This window comes from Arvicola amphibius, chromosome 7 (genome assembly GCF_903992535.2).
Source record: "Arvicola amphibius chromosome 7, mArvAmp1.2, whole genome shotgun sequence".
In the NCBI taxonomy this organism is placed as follows: domain Eukaryota; kingdom Metazoa; phylum Chordata; class Mammalia; order Rodentia; family Cricetidae; genus Arvicola; species Arvicola amphibius.
This window is the reverse complement of record NC_052053.1, coordinates 39,480,339-39,503,056: the sequence shown is the minus strand read 5'-3', so window position 1 is coordinate 39,503,056 and position 22,718 is coordinate 39,480,339. Positions and strand designations below refer to the sequence as shown.

Below are 22,718 nucleotides of genomic sequence, written 5' to 3'. Positions count from 1 at the left end.
TGTTTCACAAAGAGCTTATAAATATGTTATCCATGTATAACAATCTGCTCATCAATATTTCATATTTTCCCTGCTGCTAGTTGCATGTTATTGGTCAGTCAGTCCTGGCTATGGTTCACTCATAAATTGTATATTATGTAGGTTGGATGTGCATTATTCAAACAGTTTAGGATAGGAAGCATTTTATGCTTCCAATAGTTTTCAGATTTTTACACCCATGTAAACATGATGAAGTATTTCTTGGAAGACTACCAAAGGTAAACAAAATTCATTTATTTTAGATAATATATTATATAATATTGACAATATATACCATATAAATGTATACTATATACCATATAGTAATATGCCATATACTAATAAAATATCACAACTATATTTATATATTATATATAAACAAGATTTTATACAACTTCTTCAATGCTACCATGCTGTGACCTGAGTCCGTATATATAACATACAAATGTAGTAAATATAATATATATATATATATATATATATATTTGAAAAACATGATTTTTATAAAACCTTTTCAATGTTCCTATGTTGTGACCTGAGTCTAACACATGTAGTTAGGTGTGAAGTTCTCTTCTCTTGGCAACAAAGTCATGCTCATAATCTTTTAAGGACTGAACCATTTCAGAACTTAGTCTTTCAAATGGGATGCTCAACTTATATCAATGCCTCTTAGTATGTGTGCAAAGCAGGAAATATTGAAAAGATTTCATTCTACACAAATCTTCATATAATTCCCTGAAGTCTAGGGAGAATTATTAACAAGGCTTTGACTACATTAAATCAACAGAAACTCTTTCAAGTTTAGGACTCTAATGAATTTTCAGTACTAGTGAATGGCATGCCAAATAGTATAAAATATCTACTTTTACTCCTGATTTGGTACTATATGTAAGTTCAGATAAAATTAATATGAAAAATTAAGCAATAGAAACATAAACCGAAGTGAGAGTTTCTACACTTCTCTAGTGTCAATCTAATTATAGACAGCATGAACTTTAAACTGTCACTATTCTTTGTAGATTCACCTAGAATTGCACTCTAATGTTGGTTATGATTTAGCAGGATTGGATTGCTTTCCCCTGTTAATTGGGATTAAACTCAGATTTCTAATGAACTGTGTGGTGATAATACTGCCCTTGATCAGTGGCTTAGACTGACTACATGTGTTCTTAAGGGTCAAGATACAAATTCAATAACAAAATTATAAACTGAAATCCCAGTTTAAGAATATTTTTCTTTTATACATGCAGATCAACTTCTCAGACATAGTTAAATTAGGGATATGATGTGTTCCTGGAAAGATTCACAAACTGAAAGCTTGGGGCCCCAGCTCGTGTAACTATTGCCACGTGATTGTGTCCTGAGGGTGCCAAACTTATCATCAGCAGTGGCTGTAGCTAAATGGTTGTTAGGAATTGGGTTCTTTTTTGGAGTGAATTGGTCACTACAATCCTAAAAAGTATATTTTGTGCTCAGCACCTTCCCTGAGTGGGTCTCTGTACATCAGGAGGTGAGCAGCTTGGCTTATTCATTTAAATTCTTCCTTTATGTTCTTACATAAAGAACTCTTGGGTCTAGAATCAATAGGACTGCATAGTGAATCTTTTTTCTGTCTTTTATGTTATTAATGTCTGATATTGTGTTGTAGCCATGAAGAACAGAGTTGCATAGCCACATCTGAGCTGGACAGGGAATCTTACATTTTCAGACTATTAAAATAAGTGAACTGAAATTAACAGTAGTTACTTGGTGATGGTTGCTACTCTGTATTCCAAAAGTGCACAGTGTAAACTTTTAACTCGAATTGATAATGAAAAGCAAAGTGATTTAGGCATAATTTAGAAAATTAAATAGTAAATATCTGTTCTGAACTCAGCCCAGAAAACACAATCACTCTCAATCCCCATAATATCCTAATGAAGGATTATTGCATTTATTTAAATAAAGGAGAAACATAAACATCGGAAAGTTTAAGTAATTTCTTCAATCTTACAAAGGAGCTCAATAACGAAACAGGAGTTTATATTAAGCCAGTGCTCTGAAACAGTGTACAGAATTCTTGTGACAGAATTTAAATGTAATACTCTTCTAAAAAAAAAAAAAAGAGAGACTGCCTATATTTTCTTCCTACCCTTCAGAAGGAAAATTTGCAACGTGACCTAAATATATTTCAGCAGTTTCAGGAAGGACCATTTTTGACGATGAGAATATGAGATTAGCCTAATTCTAAGGTACGTTAGTTATTTCTGAGTTTCTCAAAAGCGTTTTAAATTTATTTTTATATTATTTTATTTGAATTATCATTTGAGATTAATTTACAAAGATATATCTCATTAGTAGAAGTTCCACTTAAGCCATGCAGAAATTACGTTGGGAAGAATGAACTGATTTATGCAAAACTATATAAATTTCGTTTCCATATTACTTAATTTTAGCTATGAGATTACATGAAAATCATGTAAACACAACTATGTAGCCTTGTAGAACATTTAAAATATCATGTGATTGGATGTACTACAGTGCACATGTAGTATGTGCCAGGTATACTAGTTATAATTTTTAATTTATTATTGGTGCGATAAGGCATATTATAAAACAACTTCAGTAATGAAAGGAAGGTTTGCTTGACAAACTGTGTGAGGTTATAATCCATGATAGCAAGGATAAAATAGGTGAGACATGAGACATCTGATCACAATGTATGTGTATGTAGGAAGCAGAAAGCAGTAGGTGACCGTGTTTGGTGTTTGGTGATAGCCTTCTCCTTTGTATGCTTTCTAGAATCACAGACCATGAGATGACATCCCTGATATAAAAGGTGATTGTATTTCCATTAAGCCATTCTAGAAAAACCTACACAGACAAGCCCAAAGGTTTGTATCCTGAATAATTTTAGACCTTTTCAAATTTAAATAAATATTAAAAATCACAAACCTCCTCTTAAACACATCATTATTAAAGTTTAAATTCTTCTCTCCATAAGTGCATGACCATCCTATCATACAAAAATATATTCAGTCTAATGTTGAAAGTCCCAATAATCTTTGAGAGTGAATACCTTTTTAAAAAAAAAATCCAACCTCAAAAATCTCTTGTGCAAATCAAGTAATCTTTTAATTGTGACCCTTATAGAACTAAAACACGTTAGAAAGATTTGATACACAACAGCACAAAGTAACTTTCCATCCTAAAAGGGAATATTGGTAACACAACAAGAAAAAGCCAGATCACGGGATAGCCAGCTGCAGGGAGGAAGCCAGCTGCTGCTGCATGTGTTACAGAAGGGCCTGGTGATGGAATCAGACCTTTGCGGGTAGGTACATCTGTTTGTGCTGAATCTGACACACATTCTCCTTCTGTCTTTCCCCAACTGTGTCATTCTGTCACTCATCCTGTCATTCTCCCATTCTCTCTGTCTCTCAATATCTCTGTATCTCAGTCTCTGCCTCTCTGTCTTTCTCCCTGTTCCCTCTTTCTGTCTCTTTCTTTGATCAGTTGTACTTCATAGAAGAAGCAGGTTATCTCATATATCCTAAAGTCCTAGCGTTGTCAGTATCCTGGGCTCTTTTCTGTATTTTAGGCTACAGCTTTGCAGTTCCACACTAGGGTGTTTATTCAGGCTCCCACAGCCCACAACGCACTGTATCCTCTCAACAGGAAGCCATGCTTAAGCCTCCACGCTCTCCTTTCATTTGCATCTTCATTCTTCCCACAGGAGCACCTGTTAGATGTTTGCCAGGTGATCCTTCAAGACCCTGGCGTCAGTTCCCTTGTCTCCATAAGTCTTGTTTTTGCTGCCTGGGAAACATGCCTCTAGGTATTTGGTGAGGAACAGTTCTTAGAGCAGAATCCCCAGTTTATGGGTTTTTGTTTGTTTGTTTATTTTTACGTTTCATTTAAATATGGGAGCACTCTCTTCCTCTTCCTCTTTCCTCCCTTACCCTCTTCTCCTCCACCCTCCACTTCGTCCTGCCATCACCTCTCTCTTTCTGATACAAATATCTAAAACATTTTAGTTTCTTTTGCCTTTAAAATACAAATTGTTTTTTTTTATGATTATAATATAATTACACCATTTTCCCATTTCACCTCCCCTTTCCTCCCTCCAAGCCCTCCCATGTTACTTCCACCTTGGGACTTCTTAAGTTCATGAGCTCTTTATAATTGTTGTTGCATGCACACCCACAATATGTCTATGTGTATATCTATATCTGTCTATCTTATACAGCTTATTTAGTACAATGTATATACTGGCATAAACTTTGTATATGTTTTTAGGGTTGGTCATTTGGTATTGGATAATCAATTGGAGTTTCTTTGCCATTGGAAGTTTACTCCTTCCACAGCTATTCTCAGAATTCCTTAGCTGCCTATCATTCCACCTGTTTGGCTACCTAAACAAGAAGGACATTAAGGTTAAAGCATCTGAGACTTCAGCCCTAGACAAAAACTACAAGAGTCCTAATCATTTTTAACAATTGCAAGTGTTTGTTCTGCCCCATCAGGTCTGCAATTTCTCAGTAGCTTACATTTCTTTTTTTACCCAAACATCAATACTTCTATGTCTTTTTTGTCCCTTTGACTGTGAATTAGAATACAGCCAGCAGCCATGTCGTGGTTTTAATGCCCTCAGAGATTTCTTTCACTTTACACCACTTTTAAATTAAGTCTCAGTTAGTTCAGGGCAAGGAAGAGTAAGTCCTTTTTTTTTTTTTTTTTTTTTTTTTTTTGCCAGAACATAAACCAAATGGCCTATATTCCATTTCCCAATAACAATTTGTTGTTTGCCAGCTTAGGAGTTGGCCCTTCACTGTTCCAACTTCTTTGTATTTTTTGGTTTTGCAGACTCAAAAGATAACAATCACTAGTTTCTGCTTACATAATTCTAGGGCTTCTCATGACTACTGCAAACCCTTCCATATTGGTTGCTTAAATAAGTTCCGGAAACCTACAAACAACAAATTAATCACGGTAACTCCCCTGACTTTATGATATCTGTTTTCTGTATTAATTATTTGCTTTGTCAAAGGATCTTACATTAAACTTTAAGGAAGAAAGGGAAGTATATTTTGGTATCCATCAAGGCAAGGAAAACATTATATTGGAGTGGGCATCAGCTCATCATCACATTGCACCTACTTTCTAGAAATAACAGAATGAATGTTGGTGCTGAGCTAGCTTTCTCTTCATTTATACAGTTCAGATTACTAGGCCATGAAATACACTATTTATGCTTAGGTGCCCTTTCCACTTAAATTTGCCCAAAGAGGAAAATTCTCTCCAGACATTCTCCAAGCCTTGGGTCATACTGACTCTAAGTACTGTCAAGTTTAACAATAAATATTAAACATGACAATGAAGAAATTAAAAATTTGCCTTTCCCAATCCCTCTCTCATACCTGAAATCATAGTCACTAGAATGGGGCCCAGATAATACCACTATTTATTAAATACAGCTTGGTGATTTCATTAAGCAAACACTGAGGAGAAAATGATACACATGCACCTACAAGCACACACACACACACACACACACAAACACACACACTTCACACTACAGTACTCCAGACTATCATCCATTCTCACTACATCCAGTGTTTGATCATAATTAGAAGAATAAAATAGCAATAGAACAAAGACTTTCCCCACATTTTTAAAATGCAGTAATTATTTTATCGTGGTTCATAATGCTAAAATGTGGGGAACATTATGAACTGTGATAAAATAATTACCACATTTTGAATTTCTGAAAGGTTTTCTCATAAACTAGGAGGTACAGCTACAAATATGATCATTCAAAAAGGTAGGGTAGGGATCCTCTATATGCACTCTACACCAGATTAATTTTTGCATATGTATACTTCTAAGAAGAGATAAAGAAGTTAATGACTGTACAATTATGTCTCTGGAAGGAAGAACCAGAGAACTGTCCCGTCAACAACATAAAGAGAGACATATAAGTATCTCTTTAGAGACAAAGGAGTCTACGGATGATAGAAGAGCTGTAGGAACAAAGGGAAGGAGTAGAATATGAGAATCATCCATATGGAAAGGATATTTCTATGTGTCTGTAAGATTCTCATAAGGCAAATTACAAAACATTACAGAAATAAACTGAACAGCTTCTAAGGAATACAGAGGCACAGTCTTCAGTGATTTGAACCCTCAGTTGTTATACTGACCGTTTTCTCTAACTTTATACACAGTTGGTTCACTATGACAATCTCATTACTACCTTCAAAAAGATAGATATAATTACAATGATATAAGGAAGTGTCAATGATAGAGAATAATTAAACCACCTTGAGAAAGCAGGAGAACCTTTAAAATATGTTTTAAAGAAATGTTATAAAACTATGGTAACTGTAGGGATATAATATTAAATGAATGGCTCCAGAAGTATAACACCCAATCCCAACAGATTCCAATAACAATCCCTAATCAATGTATTAGTAAGATGAAATTCTAAATAAATATTACTGAAATTATAAACATACTTCAATTACACCTTAATCTATATCTAAATTATGCTTAAATGGTAATAATACTAATAAAAATTTATGGATTATAAGAAACACTTGTATAATCTTTTGGGAGATAAGAGTTCCAGAGAAAAACCTCAACAACCAGTAACAATAGAAAAAGTGGAAAATTGGTTTGCCAAACAGTTTTATGTTGTCTTGACATAAGCAAGGGTTATTGTGAGTGAAGGAATATAAAATAACCACCTTTTATGATTATTATTGTCTGTGTGGAACCATATATATATATATACACATATATATACACACATATATATACATACATACATATATATATACACACACAAACACACACACACACATATATACACACATATACATATACTTGGTCCTTACAAAATACACATAAGTGTATGTGTATACATACATATACACACGTAAGTATATATGGGGATATGTCTTAAATGAAATTAAGACTTGGAATCATCTTTAAAGAACCATAGACTAACAAAATTCCAGTACAGGCACCAGAAATATCCTTCCAAATGGTTGGTCAGGGTAGTCCAATTTATTCACAAACAGTACAGATTATTGCTATAGCCCTTTGTTGCATATCTGGGCTGCATGTGGACCACTATTATTAAAGATGCCATATACTTAGGATACAGAACTCACATGATCTCAGATGATCTGCTCAGACAACAACTTTTCTGAGTTCTAGTTTGTATGCTTTGAGAAAATACCAACAAGCTACTAAAGGAGGAAAAAAGCACAGTTCTACCCAAGCTGTCACACCTATGGAACACAATAATTACTGACATAAAGATGTAATATGGGACACTCACATGTTGGTGGCAACCAAAACTGTCTAATTAGACTTAGGGCTCATTCAGCACCAGAGGAATCATGCTTGGTACTTGAAAACCAGGCAGCTTCTCTGGGTTATTGAAGTCATAGATCTTAGAAGTGAATCTACTGATAACACTTTTTAGAGCCCCATAAATCCTTACTATATTCCAAGTCTTATCCTTATAGGCAAAGATAAATGTAGCTACCATTCCTCATAGAAGAAACTTCTTTTTCGAACAAATGGAGATCATTACAGAAAACTACAATTGATTAATGATTGATGTGGGTGGGCCCACCTCACTGAGAGAAGTGTCACAACTAGGTAAGTAGATTTGAAGCTATAAGAAGGCAGGCCAAGAACGTTATGTAAAGCAAGCCCCTAGTCAATGTGCCTCCTTGACTTCAGCTTCAGAAAGTTTGATTTTCTTGGGTGATGGATAAGCTATAAAATGAAATAAATACTTCATTCTCAAGAAATTCTAGTTAAGTCATTGTTACCAGGAGTAGAATATTGTTGTGACAGACCTGACCATGTGTTTGGGAGAGGATTTTAGTAGTATCTGAACTTTAGGCTGGAAAAACCATTAAGTGCTCATAGCTCAGTGGCCTGTTCTGTGGAAGCTTCGAAGATAAGAAAACTGAATTGGTGCAGAAGGTGGCTTGGCATGGGAAATTTAGAGAACTAGCTGGGATGTTTGTTTTATATTGAGAATTAAGAATGACAAAAGAAGAAAGGAATGATTGGATGTGATGGTTCATTTTTCACCCAGCACACAGCAGAGAGGTAGGTGGATCTCGAGAAGTTCAAAGCCATGCTGCTTTACATAGAGAATTCCAGGTCAGACAGAAAAACACAGTGAAACCGTATTTAAAAAAAGGTGAGGGGAGAGCCTTGGACTTCCCGCAGGGCAGGGTTCCCTGCCCTTTCTCAAGCAGGGTGGGAGAGGGAGAAGGGGGTGTGGGTTAGCGGGAAGGTATTGGGAAGAGGAAAGGAAGTGTAAATAATTAAATGGAAAAATAATAAATAAATAAATAAATAAACAAATAAATAAATAAATAAATAAATGAGAAACGGAAAAAAAAGGATGACTAAAGTGAAATATGTCCTTTGCAGGGACAATAGATGCTGACTGACTGGAATGGAGAAGTAAGTAAGGCAAATTTGAACATATGGTCTACGTGAAATACTGTGCTACCACCTTTAAGATAACAATTTTCTAGAACATTTAAGATTCCTGTTGGTGATTGTTCACCTCTGAAAATTAACTTCATGTTAACTTCTCATCAATTGGGATAATATTTTTCAATGAGCATTTTCGTACACATTTACTCCCCAAGGGCGTAGAAGAATGCATAAGTGTCATAGAAGATGAGAGGAACAATTCTAGTTAGAGCTGGTCTATCTGGGATCCAAGTACTTCTGTTTTGTTTTTGAAATTTTATTTTTCTCCTAATTAATCCAAGAAGAATCAAGAGACACTTACAAGTAAAACAAATTACAAATAGCTTAATTCCTTTATAAAGAGGAGAATTAGGAACAAGCCAGCTCTGGAGAAACTCTAATAATGACACTCTCTAAATTGTATGTCATTTTGATGTAATTGTCAGTGGAAACTTTCCAAGCTTGCATTATCCACTTTTAGAAAGTGTCGAATTGAATCCTGCAATGCTATCACTCTTGACAAGAATTCTGTCTTCATCTTTATTTTTAAAAATTTGTATTGCAACATTATGCTTGCGAACCAGGGGGTTGGCAAAAGAAAGTTACTTATATTTTTATCTTTTGCTTCTCTATTGAGTCTACAAAATCCTGGCTACTCCACTTGTCTTCCTTTACTCAAAAAATTTTTTGTAGACTTGAAAATTTTAAGACATATTTTATGATAAGAATTGTATTTCTGGATCAGTTTGAAGAGGAATCAAATTTCCATATTACAAAAGCATAGGGTTTTTTTTTTTTTTTTAGTTTTTTGAGTCCTCAAAGAACATCAGTTACAGATTCAGGTAACAATGTTCTAGCAATCCCATCTTTGTCTATTCTGAAAGCTAATAGATAAAGCTTACCTAAAGCTTTCCGTGTACTTACTTTATTTTCTTTAAAAACTAAAAATATATTTTGAGGCAATTAAAAAGTGATCCTATATTTTCAAATGGTCAGTTTGTTGCAGCTCTCCAGTGTGTCTGACTCTGACAGTCAGAAGCACACACTAAATACACATTTTTGAAGAACAGGTTCTAATTTTAATCACAGAGGAGCTGGCACAGCAAAACCGAACAGAAGCAACCTGCAAGTGAAAGACTTGACAGACATTTTCCTAGTGTGTAGCCTGCAGACTGGCATATATACACAGAAGGTGCTCTAATGTTTTGTGAATTAGTTTTCTCCTCTGCTTTAACATGAACACTGAAAAAACGTACCACATTGAACCTAAAACCCGGTTTACATGTGAACTCATGATTACTGAGCAGTAGTAATAACATAGTCACTTAATAAGCGCCTGAAAGAATGGTAGATATATATATTTTAGTATATTTTATCAGTTTATGTCAAGTTAAAGAGGGTTGAACATTATATTTATCCAGAAATTTCAGTCTTTCCTATCTGTTGGCAGGCCACACTTCTGCTACAGCCTCACAGTGTGTCTTTTGTTTCTAATATGTTTTATTACTTTATAAATAATACCATTCAAAATTTCCACTTCCTCCTCTCCTCCCACTTTTCTCCCTTTCCCCCCTCCCTGTCCCCTACACCCCATCCAGTCCTAAGAGAGGGCAGGGTCTCCTGCCCTGTGGAAAGTCCCAGGCCCTCCCCTCTCTATCACCCACTCAACAGTGTGCCTGAACTAATGGGATCTCACCAAATCCAGTTGGACTGGGACTGAACGAGCATGGGATCAAACTGGACCCTGGGAATGTGGCTGACAATTGGGGCAGACTGAGAAGCCATGATAATGGCACTGGGATTTGTCTCTACTGCATGTACTGGCTTTTTGGGACCCTATTCTATTTGGATGCATACCTCACAGTGTATCTTATACGTTAAAGTTTGGGTATAAAGTATCCCCACTAGGTTCATGTGTTGAAGGATTTCCTTCTGGATGGTAGATCTAATTGTCCCTGGGGGAAAAAAAAAACTAACAGTGAGAGCTTGCATAAGGATAAATTCCCCAAGTTAATCATTTGATGAGATTATTGGAAAGGAATAGAAAATTTGGGATGTAGAGCAAACTTGGATGAGTCTCTCTCTCTCTCTCTCTCTCTCTCTCTCTCTGTGTGTGTGTGTGTGTGTGTGTGTTTGTGTCTGTGTGTCTGTGTGTGGGGGGGGTATGTTTCTCTCTTTCTTCCTCTCCTGCCTCTCTTTCCTCTGTCCCTCCCATCTTTCCCATCTTGTTTTTCTCCCACACAAGTTCTTTACCAGGACTTTCAGCCATGCCATGGGCCAAAACAATAAAGCTATGAAGAAACCCTGGCAACAATGAGCCAAAAGAAAAATCACTTGACTGCCAAACTGTTTATTTTACAACGAAAACAAATTGTCGGTGCCTTTTTAGAGGAATCAGTAGACAGTGAATATTTAAGTCAATCATATAACCCGGAGTAGAAGCAAGCACATTTACCTCATGAAAAGATAGATTAGAGAAATATTTTTAACAAAAATATAAAGGCTCATGAAATAGAAGCAACTATTTGGCACTATTATGTTTTGACCAAAAGTTGAAAGTCATTTGAACATTAGCTATCAAATATGCACTAGAATATGGGCAAAGCATTTGGTCAAAAATGTTATCATCAGGCTGGAAAGATAGCTCAGTTGTAAAGGACAAGTAAGTTTGGTTTCCAGTCATCATGTCTCCTTGTTCAAAAAGGTTCTATCTCCAGTTCTCAGAGATTTAGTCCCTGTGCCTCTGAGAGAACCTATACTCATAGCACATACCACTCCCCTCATACATGAATAAACATAATTTAAAGATAATAAAATTAATCTTTAAAATAGAGAGTTTTAGATTCAGTTGAAGATATGGTTCGCAGGTAGGAACACTGTCACGCAAACATGAGAACCTAAATACCAATTCACAAATACAGAACTTACCTAAAAGGAACAGATCAGTTGTGGTTGTGCTTGTGACTGTGCCCCAGTCAGGTATGGGACAGATACCAGAGGATCTGCGTCTTCATTGTCATTAGCCTAGTTCTGTTGACAGAGGATTTTGTCCCACCCGGTCCTAACTTTACAGACTACAAGACCATTGTCCCACAGCATAAATCCAAGTTCAGTGAAACACATTTTATAGTGGGAATAAGGCAGAAAGTAAAAGAGATGTCTGAAAGCTCCTCTGTCCTCTGTGTGTGTGTTCATGATTGCATATGCCCCCCCAACAAATGACACCACACACATCTCTCCTTCAAACCCTATATATACACCACACAGCCCCCCAACCACACACCGCATAGCCAAACACACACAGGTATTATATACCCTCACTGCATACCACCACACACAACACACACCCCACACACATATGCCTATACATATTTAAGATGACCTTAGCTTCTAAACATTTTGAAATTTTGACATTTACTTATTAAAATACTTTCATATATATATATATATATTACATAAAAATTGAAACACTTTTAGCATTCAATACTGCTAGTGTTTAGTGCACAAGTTCATTTTCCATTCCACTTTTATAAGAAATTATTTAAATTTCTATTCATTAAAGAATCCTGGACTTAGGGGGAGCTGGGAGGACCTTGGACTTAACATAGTGAAGGGAACCCTGATGGCTCTTTGTCTTGGAGAAGGGTGGAGTGGGGGTATAGGTGGAAGGGAGGGGAGGGAAGGGGGAGGAGATGGAAATCTTTAATAAAAAAAATGAGAAGAAAAAAATCCTGGAAGGCATTTAATTATACATTTGTTTTTCTACATAGACGAAGATTTCTTATATGTTTATAAAATATTTTTCTTTCTAATGTCGCTAATGTCTTGCAGAAGCCATAATTCATGGGGTGTGCAATGCTAAATAGTGTGTTGTTTTCTGCCTGAGGGCAAGCAGGTAAGAGAAAAGCATAGCCTAGCAAATTCTTTCTTGTGACAGTCCTACTTGGTGATCTACTTAAGGTCTCCATTTGAAAACACCTTTCATTTTTATAAACCAGTTTCTTCAGCACAGCAGACTACTCAAAATCAGAATATTTTAAGGACCCAAATGAAAGCAACACTGAGTCAATAAAAGAAGGTGTCAGTTGTGTTAGAAGACAATGGTGAGGCCTTTACTAAGGTCTTAGACTGTGACCTAGATTTCAGCCATGTTTACAAAGCTTTACACTCCTCATGATCTTCCACGTTTGTTGACATTGTCTTTTGCTGTTCTTTTTGTCCTTTACAATAAGCTTAATGTCTCTTTTAAAATATTTTTAGTTTGATACAAAGATTTTGTTTGCTATATGTGGTAGAAGAACCATAGGAATATCACATGTAAAAAGAGAATTAAGGTATTTTATATCCCAAGCACTTAACAAGTGGTCACTCTACATATTTGATGATGTATGTGATGCTCATGATCTATCTACAGGCAAATACACAGGAAAGCTCCTATAACTCTGTCCTAATTCAGCACAGAAATCCCTTCCAAGAACACTAATTCTTCTCTTTCCAGGAAACATCCCAGTTAAACAGAAAATAAAAGTGTCCCTTTTCCTTTCTTCTTAGGTAATTTGAAGCAGTCTGTATTACTGTGCTGCTGCTCAAAATTTTTTGATATAATGGAGCATATGACCAGTAAACTGTTCGATAATCTGTGTTTTGTTGATTTTCTCAACTTCCTAGGTTTATATCCCTTCAATTTTATTCATATTTTCTAGAATCATCTCTCCAACAAACCACTTGTCCTCACATTCTTGCAAGTTCAGGTGTAATTCTGGGGACTAAACTTAAGATCTTTTATTTAACAAAATCACTTTAATATCTACTCTCGGTAGTACAAGATTATAAGCTCTGAGATTTTTGAGAACAATTGATTCTCAAAATTGACTGGCATTGATGCTAATGGCCAAATAGGGGACTAACAGTATTTTTTTAAAAAGTTCATTAGATGGTAAAAAGTTCTGTTGAGAGAAATAAAGGGGATATTGAAGAGTTGATATTGCTGTAGATTTGAAAACTCAAAATTTTGAAGGTGAGCTGGACATTTGATAGAAGATAACACTGAGCTCTATTATTTTCAGGGGGACGGGGCATTGGAGCCTGAAGCAATAGTCTTGGGGTGTAATCAGAGGTGCGTGGTCATGGGATTGCCAGGGAAAGCACAGTGGTTAGTGTAGTTAGCAGAGAAACTCAGAATGGACAGAAAAGTCAGAAGGGGCACCAGTGGAGGGCACTGACAGCAGGTGTTCGATGGTTTCAACATAGTTTTTATTTTTACTTCCCTTCTTTGAAAAGAGTAATTACATAAGGACTTGTTTCTTTATGCATAAGTGATTTCTGGATACACATTTTGTTTATGTCAAAATATTGAGAGATTTGAAAGGCTAATAAATTTTGGAACTGTCAGGGTGAGTTATTTGGCCTGTGTATTCAATAATTTCTTGACTGTGTTCTGAAGTTTGAAGCTAACAATATGGGCATATACTGATAAAGTATGAAGTAGGTGACAATAAGAGAAATTTACCTTGGAAGAAATATTAAGAATGTATAAAAATAAAATGCATATAAGATTGCATTTGACATGAAACTAATGAAGTTAGTTTAATTTTTGATTTTACTTATCAACTAGAAGTGCCAAGAAGTTCTAACCTGTCATTCAAAATGATATGTTATTACAATACTGCTATATTTTATTTCAATATGGTTAATATAGTATGATTTGGTTATATGAGAAGATATATAATGCATAATATTCATTGAGCTGTATTGTAAAATTCTATTACTATTTTAAGTTTTATGTTTGGCCTTTAAAATGCTAATGTTTACTATATATTTTCTGAGAGCTAGACCTAAGGCAAAACTAGATTTATAGAACCCTTTCAGCAATTCAATAAGTAAAGCATAGTGAACAGTCATAAACAGTGCAACTCAAGTCGCAGTAAATTACTGCTCCCAATGCCCCAAACTCTCAAACTGTGAACCTTGCACCATAGTATGTAACTCTAGCACCTGTACAACTGAACACAGACCTTACCAGTTACTCCCTTTTTCTGTACTTTTATAATTATCTCAATCTTGTAAACTTATCAGTCGATAAAATTATGTGCATTTTAACTTTTTGCAGATTCTAAAATAAGTGGTTGACTTTGCTATTAAGCTTCAAATCTGAAACTATGTCTATCAGTATTGCCAACTTTCAACCCTATGACTTCTTATTCCTGAACTGTTTTTGCCATAATTTGTCATACTTATCACCTATATTAACTCATTCAAAAATAGCTCCCTCTCTCCTTTTTCTCACACCCAATTTGTCTGATTTTATCAATCAGCATAGAACATGACCCTTCCTTGAATTACAGTTCAACCAGGTGTTACCTATCAATAAATAATCACATTATCTTTTATCTTATTTCCTCATTGACTGCCTAGTCAGCAAGGTATTGATTTTTTTTAAGATTCTGCTTACAGTACATGAATGTTCACTTGGCTGCATTCCCAGATGTCTTTTAAAAACCTTAATAGTGATCTTCCTTGTTAGATGTCTTCATTCACCTTTTAATAAGCCTGCTTGCCACCTATAATAATGCTGCCCTTTATGTAGAACCATATTTATCAGAGAGATAGCAGACATGAAAGAAATGCAAAATTATGCTTGAGGTGAATTTAATATGAGAATTCAAATAAAGGTACTAATAAAATTCGCATTTTAATAAAACCATTAGACACAAGCAGAAAGTAAAATATCTCAATGGATAATATAAATCATGATTAAATATGCATTAATTCAACCCATTCAAATCTCCCTTTAGTCCATAAAAATCACCACTACAAACAACAAAGAAAGAAATAAGCTCCTTGCATTACTTCTTATGTGGCAGGTTACTAGCATAATAACCTATAATATAAAAAGAATTGGGCCTAAATCATACCTCATGATATTGATAGATATTGACAGATATTACTAGATATTGATGGATATTAATGCTCACACGAGAGCTCAATGGAAACATGATCATAGAACTGGTTGAATCTTTTACATGAAAAACATGACCCAAGTGTGGAAGAGGTAAGAAAGAGGTACTGAATAATATTCAAAGTTACGTCCATAAATCAAGTGGCCCAAAGTACATACATGAACAAGCCCACCTGCAAAATCCCAAACCTGAAATCCAAATTTCTTTCAACATTTAAAACACTTTTAGAATATATATGACACAGGAAATAGAAAAATATACGTCTGAAGTGAACTTACTTAAGTGGTCATCATCAAAGTAATGACAATTTAAAAATATTTTATGAAATTTGCTTGTTGATCCTGTTATCTCCATGCTTTGGTCCACATAGACCTAGGTGTTCCTAGCACACACAGTCTAAAATTCAGGGAAGGACTATTTTCTGGTGGCCACTGTGAAGAATAAGGACGTCTCAAATGGAAGAGCCTAGATGCTTACTTTGTCTCAGAGCTGATCAGCTATCCTATGGCCCAGGCCGAAGCATTTTAACTGAGTTAGGCTCTGGATTGGGTTAGTAACTGAAGTGTGACAAAGCAGTTGTCTGCAATGGATCTGCAGACCCTTGTGGCAAGATCCAAGTGTTGGTCTTCCATAAAACTTGCCAGCCAAGTAGCCAGTATATATCAAAATATCACCAAGCAGAAAAGCATAAGTATATTCCCGAACAGCAAGAACGTCTGTGAACTGGGGCACACTGGCAGGCCTCAGGGAAATACTCAGATTTAGTGATGTGATGCACCTCATTTCTCCTCCTTCCTGTTTTCCTGAATGGGGCAGACCTGAGCTTCCCCAGTAGTCTAGTAGCTTAAGCTGACTATTTTATTCTGCTTGTCTTCTTGACTCCAGATGGCCAAATGTTTTAATATTTTGATTGAGTTTAAGCTGTATTTGGGGAAATATTTTATATTGGAGAAATATTTGTTACTTTGTTGTAATCATTATATTGTTAAAAGCAGAATAGAATGCAAACTTGGAAGAAAAAAAACAAGATAAGGTCTGGCTGAAGAAGACCAGGTCCACATGGAGAAAGCAATGTAGCAGAAATGAAGTCAGGTGACTCAATGAGATAATGAGAAGGGGAAGGATGGAAATGGAGAGAGGGATATAGATTGTTCTGTCCCTGAGTCTATAACTGTATACATTGACATCAGGTTACTGTCCCCTATGAAGAAAACCAGAGACATCACAGTTAGTCACAGATGGATGAACGGACATCAGTGTTCTATGAAGAGCAGATATAGGAAAAGCAATATGAAGAGTTGTAAGAAGCCAGTCCGGACCCGCTTATTACTGCATTCATTCTGCTTGCCTATCATCAAATAGAATTAAAAAGATAGTACTAAGTATGGAGGGAGACCCAATCTGAGCACCCTCACAAAGAGACTACTGCAGGTGCTATTTTCCTTTCAAATGCTAGATTATGTCATTGCATAGGAAAGAACCACATGTTGATCCAGCACAGATCTCTCAACAAGCTTTCCTTTTTGTGTTTTGATGGAAATAGGCTTGGCATAATTAAGATATTGATTTCACAACCCAAGACAGACACATCTACATCAAAGATGTTTTTTATAAGCTAGTTAAAAGAGGAGAACTTTAAGTATCTCTAGAATAAACTGAAATGTGGCTCAGTTGTCCAAAAGACACCCACCGGGCAGCCTGGGTTCTCGTGGTCTGGCCTACTTCAAACATCCAGAGGCCTACCCATACCACCAGGTGACTGGGTGTCATTATGATGAGAAAGTATACAATGAACAACTGGGAGAGAAAGAGTTGAAATTGTTTGCTTGCTGTAGTAAGAGGCAGTTCTTAAAAAGACAGAACAGTAAGGTATGAACCAAAGTTGGCAGCCTGCTTGTCCCATGGTGTCTGGGCCTGGGCTGGTCCCTAGGGAATGTCTGTCCCATGTTGCTGACAAGACCACAGGAATACCCAGAGTCTGAGCCGCCACCTGTGGCTAGTTTTAGATGGCTGTGCTGCCTATGATGTCATGTTGATTAAATGGCCTGTGTTGCCATGGGGAATATGATGATAGCCAGGCCTGAGTTGCTCTCAGGGTCAAGGTTCTGTAGCAGTCAGGGTTGATGTTGATATCTGTGGCTTCAGTAACCAATTAAGGCCATGGACATGACCAGTGTCTCAGCCACCACCTGTGGCCATGTTAGTGTGCTAGGGTCATGCTGCCATGGGGACCATAAAACTCTGAGTGGCTTAAACTGCCACCTGGGGTCATGGTGACATCTGAACATAAGCTTCTACTCAGGGCCATGTCTGGTTCCATGTTCCTACCACAGCCAGGTTCTGTGTATAAGTCCCTGGTGCATGCCACCACCAAAGACCATATGGAATCCCCAGGTCTGCACTGCAACCTGTCAGGCCAATCTAGGTGGTCTGCACTTCAAATGGGCCTGGCCTGCTGCTGTGAACCATATTTGGGTCTGTGGCCTAGCAGCAGTCAGGGTCAGAGTTGATGTCCATGGCTTGTGTTGCCACCGTCGAGTGGATCCTCAGAGTCTTGAGACCATCTTGGTGTCTGAGGGCTATACTGTCTGCATCCATGTTTCTTTTGCAGCTAGGGGTTGGTTTGTGATGATGTCCATGGCTCTTGTTACTAGAGAGGGTAGTAAGAACCATGTGTGTTGAAATCCAAAGGACATACTGAGCAACCCCTGACCCTTATTGGAAACTGCAGCAGGCAAGATGGCCCTGCCCTTGCCTTCTCATGGGAGAACTGGCCCCTGTACTATGGAGTAATGACCACAGTGGCCCAGACTAAGCATCTCAGCTATCACCCAGATCCACATCCGGGGCCTTGGGTTGATTCATCCTAACGTCTACTCCATCTATAACCTACTGGAGTGTGTGAGGGTCCTGGTCCTGAAGAACGATAGCCACAGGATCTCCATTGCTCATAGCAACAACGGGGTATCTAAGAGGGTTCAGTAATGATGGTGTACCGGAGACCTTGAACCAGAGGAATAACTCATCGCAATGCATATTTTGTAGGTGGGGCTAATTGGACAACAGCATATACTGTATGACATGACACAGCTACTGTTGCCACAAGGATAACAGAAAAGGTGTTGGAAAGATGGAGGACCAAGGTGAGGGTTTGCTTGTTTACTTTGTTTAGCTTTTAATTAATTTAGGGAAGAGAATGCTGCAAGGGTGAGGGATGGATATGGAAGAACTGGGGATTAGGGAACATGATATGAAATTCCAAGGAATCAATGGTTCCCTGTACTCTCTTAAAGAGGGAAGGAGAGAGAGGAGGGTGAGTGGGGGAGCAGGAGGGGAATGGGAGAAGGGGAAAAAGTGTAAATTTTTTGAATGGAAAAATAAAAAAATAAAAAAATGGAAAAAAGAACTAAATTTAAAAAGAAAAAAGAATAAACTGAAACCTGTACTACATATGCATTCTCTGCATTATGTAATCCATTTCTTATAATGTTATTAAAATTATATTGGATGCCAGGTGGTGGTGGCACATGTCTTTAATCCCATCACTCATTAGGCAGAGGCAGCTAGATCTCTGTGATTTCAAAGCCAGCCTGGTCTACAAGAGCTAGTTACAGGACAGGCTCCAAAGCTACAGAGAAACCCGGTCTCAAAAAAACAAAATAAATTAATTTGGATAAAACTTGTTATTAAGACATAAAGCAAAGAAAGCCAGCCTACAAAAGACAACCACAATCCCAGAGAACGTAGACAACAACGAGGACCTTAAGAGAGGTATACATGGATCTAATGTACATGGGAAGTAGAAAAAAAACCTCAGGATCTCCTGAGTAAATTGTGAGCATGGGGACCATGGGAGAGGTTAGAAGGGGAGGGGAGAGGCAGAGAGGGGAGCAGAGAAAAATGTAGAGCTCAATAAAATCAATTTTAAAAAAAGAAAAAGAAAAAATAAATTATATTACAACTGAAATTTCCTATTTCCATAAGATTAAGTAACTTTTAGAGAGAAAATAGCTGAATAAATCATCATATCCAAGACTCCAAAATGAGGAAAAATAAACCACCTCAAGAGATCAGAGTCACACCTTATTCAGACACAGAGCTGGGATTAGTCACAGGCCTCTATGGAATAAATTAACAGCCAAACTGGGCAGATTCTTTTGAAACATATGCTTTACCATTTATTAATGTGTGTATTTAATTTAACACCTCTCTCACTCTGTTTCTGCATTTGTTACATTCGAATAATAATAGTAACAACTCTTACCATCGACATCACCTCATATAAATGTTTTTCTACTGATTAAAAGGAAGCAATTTGCCTATATGCTCCCTGTTCTCACATTTCTACTCACCTCTCATTTCTGATAGTAGGTAAGAAGAAAGTCTCATACCTCCTATCAGAGCTACTGAACCCTGGCTCCAAACACAGATGGGAATGACACAGACCTGACAAAGTTCAAGAGTCGCAGTGGCCACTTAGACCACATTTAGGAACGTTGCTCAGGGAGCAGAAGCACACAAACTGTTAATGTCTCTTATTGTTGTCTTTTACACTTGATTATCTTCAAAACTGATGATGTCTTTGTGCTTCCTGGCCAAAGATCTTGTAAAGAACCTCTTTATAGATCACTAAAATTGGTGTCAGAAGGAGAGCAGTCAACACCAAAATGGACAAGTGACCAGAAGGCAGAGGTCAGCCAAAGAGAAGGGGTATGGAAACGTCATAATGACAAGTATGATTCTTTGTAACCAAATAAAATTTTTTTTTTCAAAAAGAATTTGAAGGGTGATACCCCGTGTGGCTGTAAAAGCTACTTCTTGAATCTCTGAATTACTGAACGAAACCTCAGTGCCATGGACTGGGAGGTGAACCTCCTAATGAGTTGTTTGTGAAAGAGGCACCATAAGTTTCTAAAGCAAGGCACTCAAGCCATTCCTTCGCTTCTCTGCCAGTACTAAATGACAAGAACCCATCACTAAGGACAGTAGATTTTGGGCACACCTTTACCTTCAGACTTCCTGATGTCCTAGGTAGAACTGTCTACATAGGTAGATCAACTGATCCAAAGCAGTGGCATAAAGAGTTTCGAATGTTTCCAACCTATGAACTAATTATAGCTTCTATTGAGTTATTGTTCCCCTCTTAAACAGTCAAACCTAGCCTATTTCTCTGTCAGACCTAACATCCTAATTAACATATAAAACATTTGGAATGTAATAAACTAACAAAACTCTATTTTGCACCACTGAAAGGGCTAAGAATGGTCTCAGATAATAGATTAAGCCTATAGTTGAGGATTCTGTGTTTGCTGAGACTCACCAGTTAATGTTTTATCAATACATTTTTAAAATGCACTGATATAAAAAATGTTTCTTCATTCTGATACTACACAACTGGAACATTGTATTTGAGGAAACTGAGATCATTGTTCCATGGTCAGGATCACTCAAGTGTAGCTCCAGAATAAACTATCTTTTATGGGGAATTGCATATATGTAATGAAAATGGCTTGAGAGGTGCCTGCTGCAGGCATCAATGCTGGAGCAGCTAAGCACTTTGAAATTAAATGTCTAAGTGGCAGACATGGAGCAATGAGATTTGGTGTTGCCTTATTGGGTTTTGGTCTTCCTTTAGTGTAGTATTTATTTAGTATGCTCTCATTTTTCTATTTTATGCTAGAAATAAATATTATGTCCTATCACATATTGGAATTATATCATATCATATTTATTTTACAGGACACCACAATCAAAATATTGCCTTGACTCTCAGAGAAGCCATTTGACTTAGGATTTATGAAGAGTGTTCAAACTTTAATGACTATGGAAACTTTTGAAGTTGGACAAAATGGCATTTTGCAGTATGATATGACCAAATATTTATGGGGATCAAGAGTTGATCTTAGAGATTTGAATGAGAAATATCACAAAGTCTCACATATTTGAATATCTGCTCACTCTATGGTGACTCTGTTTGGGGGAACTGAAGAATGTCACTGAGAGTAGCCTTTGAGAATTTATAAATTTGTCCTGCTTCCTATTTTCTCTCTGCTTCATATTTATGGTTGAAGACATGATTCCTCAACCTCTGAGTACCTGCTTCCATGCCTCCCAGTCATCAATAAATCTTCCCCTGGAAATATAAACCAAATAAACTGTTCCTTCCATAAGTTCCTTTGGCCCTAGTATTTTTACCATATAGCCCAAAAGTAACTTAAATACAATTAATTACATAACAAATGGTGAGCCCTGCTCCCCCAACACACACACACTAGTTTCCAAAGGATAGTTTTAACCCAGTAGTGGTAGACAAGTCCTGGATAGACTAAATGGCTCACAAAATAACAAAAACTTCAGTTCAGGAATGGAAGAGTTAAAGAGGAGTGGTTGACAGTAACGTGGTGATATAAGAGACTATGGAGAAAAGAATAGTCAGAATATATTATATACACATAAGAAATTGTCAAAGAACAAACTAAACTAATAAAATAAAAAGAGGCAAATAGATCAGTAAGCCCTCTGCAGACAGAAATGCTTATTTTCTCTTTTCTAGGAATGCTTTTCATTGGAGCTTCTCAAAATAATCATCAAAGAAAATTTAGCTCTAGATCATTTTCAGTGGTTTCTTCACTTTATAATTCAAACTGTGTGGTGAATGATAATTTTCTTGTTGCTACAGTTCTCTCATTATACGATGGCTCTAAGAGGGTACTCTGCTTTAGTGTTCCCAAATAAGCTTACCAATTAAATTGGAAATAGAAATCCAAATGGAAGCATAGAAGATATAGTATGTTGTAGAAAAATATTTTATAAATGCAGATTAGTGCGTTAATCTAATATAAATATTCTGCTTGAAAATAAAATGTTTCTCTTCTATAAAAAACTATGATTTCAGACTGAAGATGACACTTGGTTTCTGAAAGGGAATGACTAATACTCTAAAAACACAGAGTACATATTTGATGCATGTAATCATGTTTCTAAAAGCTAACACACACATATGCATGCTTGTACACTCAAACACACGCACATATTCTCTTTCACTCTCTCTCACACACACAAGCACACTTAGAAATACTGTAAATATTGAGACAAATGAGTTACAAAAGAAGCCCTTGAGTGATATTGATGAAACAGAATCACAGTGGATTAGTGCAAAGGTTTACACTCAAACACAATTATAAAGCACAGAACTTACAGTAATAAACTGGATATAAGATAAAAGATTGACATCACCAAGATTATATT

The 22,718-nt window shown here is 36.6% G+C and overlaps 1 protein-coding gene across 1 annotated transcript in view; it reads right to left on the bottom strand.

Annotated features, from left to right (window-relative positions):
- Window positions 1-22,718, bottom strand: part of Lrp1b (LDL receptor related protein 1B) — a 1,542,993-nt gene that overhangs the window by 139,729 nt on the left and 1,380,546 nt on the right. The gene's annotated exons all lie outside the window — the stretch shown is intronic.